Source organism: Egretta garzetta, unplaced genomic scaffold (assembly GCF_000687185.1).
Source record: "Egretta garzetta isolate BGI_Z169 unplaced genomic scaffold, ASM68718v1 scaffold102, whole genome shotgun sequence".
Classification (NCBI taxonomy): domain Eukaryota; kingdom Metazoa; phylum Chordata; class Aves; order Pelecaniformes; family Ardeidae; genus Egretta; species Egretta garzetta.
The window spans coordinates 3,232-6,765 of record NW_009258786.1 but is presented as its reverse complement, the minus strand read 5'-3'; positions in this window follow the sequence as shown (position 1 = coordinate 6,765).

The window sequence follows — 3,534 nt, the reverse complement described above, 5'->3', positions numbered from 1 at the left end:
CATCCAGCTTGGAGTTTTGTGTACAGTTAAGTAAGACAAAACCCTTAGGAATTCCCATCATGTCAAATATTTACATTCTGGGTTTTTTTTTTTTTTTTTTTTTTTTTCCAAAGGGCACCTCTTTCTTTTCTTTTAACCACAGAAATATACTTCTGTGGATGTAAGATTGGTGCTAGCATATATCTGGTTGTCATTGCAAGAGACTTTCTCAGAAGTGCAGGCAGGGCATCCACAGGGACAGATGAGAGCAAATTGTTCAGCATAATCTCATGGTGTTAGCTGTGACATGTGGGAAAACAATACTTGTTGTTGAGTGGGCTTTTGGTTGGGATTTAATGATTTCTGTTCTGTTTTTCCTAGTTACTGCTTTTGAGTTGTTTTTTCCCCACAGCAGAATGTATGTTCCATGCATTTTTTGGTTTTGTTTTCAGTCTCATCAAATCCTCCAGATGAAAAGGAGGATATGTACAAAGGTCAAATTTCTGATGTACTGTATAACCCACTTCCAATAGCACCCCTTTATGTCCTAAGAAGAATTAAATATAGGGGCTAATAAATTTTTAAAAAATCATCCTCTTTTTTCCATCATCTTCATAGTCTTTGCTTGCCAATCCTCAAGGCAGATTGCAGCAGCTATTGATATCTGTAGGGGTGTTGCTGTCAAAGATGGGAAAAGTAGTAATCAAGTTTTCGTATTAAAGGATAAAGGGAAAAACAAAAGTAGCTCCCATGAACTCTCCACGTTATGAATACCAATGGCTTCTGGCAAAGGTCATGCTGTCACTCTAGTCAACTGACAGAGAAAACACAGACTTTTACCTTATTACGACAAAAGCTCTTTGCCTGTATAGTGGCCATGACATGACTTGACTGTATCAGTATCATCACCCAAAAACTTACATTTTGGGTGATTTCAGAGGATTGGGTATGTTCCAAATTAGCCACGGAAACTGAGTTAAGTTTGGGTATCTCAGAGCAGGGGGTGTCCCATGTGTCCCCTCCATTACAGATAGCCCTTCCCCAGTCCCTGGAGTAGTCCTGCCCCCCCATCTCTCACCGTCACTAAGGTACTGGCTAACTAAGAACGGGGGCTCTTTAGGGCTTGTAAACTAATTCTCAAATTCGTTTTGGGGGAGCATTGCTGTGGTTGTGGAAATGCACATGGTCCACCCAGCCGACTTCATTGTCCTTAATGGCTTTACTGTGATTTCCAGCATTCTGATGGCTACTGCAACTGTCCTTTCATGCATTTATTTATTTGTTGGCTCCCAATGATCAGCTGCTGGGAAACGTTCTGAAATTGCACATTGTTACTATGATTTTGTAAAAGACATGTGGAAAAAGGGTGCAAGGCACAGAGAAAATAACACATGAAAAAACTCTATGTATATTTTTTTTAAAGGTGCGGAGATATATTGTGACATGGCTGTGTACTTGATCTTGTATTTGTCACGTTTCCTACTTGGAGTTTTAGAAAATGACAACCCTGTGATCAGAATATTTTTTTTCCTTTATTTTCTTTTTTTTGCTACAAAATGTACAGTAAAAAAATTCTTGGGGAAAAGTACCTGCTTTTCATTTATTTGCTGTTCTGTGGTCTACTTTGAAACCTAAGTAAGGAGCAGTAATTATTGTTTAAATTGTCTTGAAAATTCAGATGTTTGCTTTCTCTTTCCCTCAAACTATCTTTGACTTCAGGGTTCTTCACCTCTTTTTCAGTGGCTACATTTATACAGATCTATATCACTAAAGTATTTTAAACCCTGATCCAAAGTCCACAGAAATAAGAGGAAGCCTTTTTAGGCTTAGGCCCTGACTTTGTAGGGTTTTGCTCAGATGATTTCTCACAGCCAACATTAATGTATTCAAAAGAGATCCAGTCAAACTTTTCTTGCAACATTTTTCAAAGTCTCTGGTTTTCTTATGGTTTCCAAGTGGGATGACACCTCTAGTGACAGAATCTAAGTCATCCAACTGTCGAAATGGCACCTTCATATTAACCATTAATGACACTTACATTTATGATGTACTGAAGACTCTTAAACATGTTCATGTAATTATTTTCTTTACCTTGTTAGGCTGTGGTGTGGTTGGATTTTTTTATTATGTTGCTGCTTTGCTATGAACTGGGGTTGTTTTTAAGTTCGCCGTTGAGTTCACCATCAATATTAGTAGCATAAGCAGCTGTGAATTTTCAAAAGCAATATCCTATACTATTTTCTTTATTAAGAAGGAAACCCTCTCTTTCACTTCCTCATAGAAGATTAGAGGAAATAAGCCAGCAGATGCTGTTTTAAAATAATGGATAGTTGCCAAAGAACCCAGGTAATAAAGTCCACAATCTAACAGCTGCATTTATTACTGTTAACTATGATTTTAATTCATTTAGCTTTAATGAATGAGGCTCAATCCACATCAGCAAATTTGCAAATACTGAGCAAAATGAAATGAGTGCCCAAGTTACCTTTGGTGCTTACAGCATTTGGAAGGAAGAGGTCTCAGGGACTCATAGGTGAGGCAAGAGGCCCCACAGAGAGTCAGCAAGTGGTCAACCCTGAGAGAGGAACAGAGCTGGAGTGATGGTGCCAGTGCCTGGGCACCTTCCTTCAGGTGTCACCAGCCACCTCCCTGCTTACACAGCCAGTCAAGCAGACCTCTGAAATTATCCTGTGGCTTCCCCTTTACCACTTTGAGATGTGCTGAAAACAGCTCTGTCTTTTGGGTTCCATCCTGAATCCATGCCCTAATTGCTAATGCACAAGTATGACCCTAGTGTCCTCCACACACAATCTGACCAAGGTCTACCTTGCATTTGTTTTGCCTCCATTTTCAGGTGTGCACTTCACTTGGCATCTCTGGATTTGATTATTTTTCTGTAGTGCTGTGTGGTAGGGCTTCTTCCTTCCTCCACTTCTGAATGCAGCTGCAGGTCAGTGGCTGTGAAATGATGTAGAGATATCCACTTGCCTAGGTGTAATAAATATTTTCACACATCACTGAGGAGCTGAGCTAGCTCCAATGGCCTCATCCCTTGGTCTTGCAGCCCTACACTGAGAAATTTATACAGGCCTCAAGTAACAGGGCTGTCTCATAAATTAACGTGTGGTAGTGTGACACGCAGCTGCACCAACTGCTTTAAATGTAAGCTTCAGGTAGAGCAGATGGTAAGGAGGACAACAGAGATCAACAAGAACCTTCTGAAAAAGGAGCCTGCAAAATTAACGGCACTACAGAATTTAAAGTGAAGCCTGTGGGAATAATTAAAGGCAACTGCATATGAGTATGTAACCCCTGTAAGTTAATTTTTTTGACATCTTTTATAATAGTGGAATAAGCTTTTTTTCTAAAAATATGACATGCCATTTACTTTAAAGAACAGGATATGATTCCACTGTGAAATTCTGCACAGTTAGTCCTGCTAAAAAAAAAAACCCAAATCCCCAAAATATCATCCCAGAGACTATTTAAACAAGATGACAAAATGGAAATTTCTCAAATTAGTGATGATGTGGATTTAATTTGATGTCTGTTAGG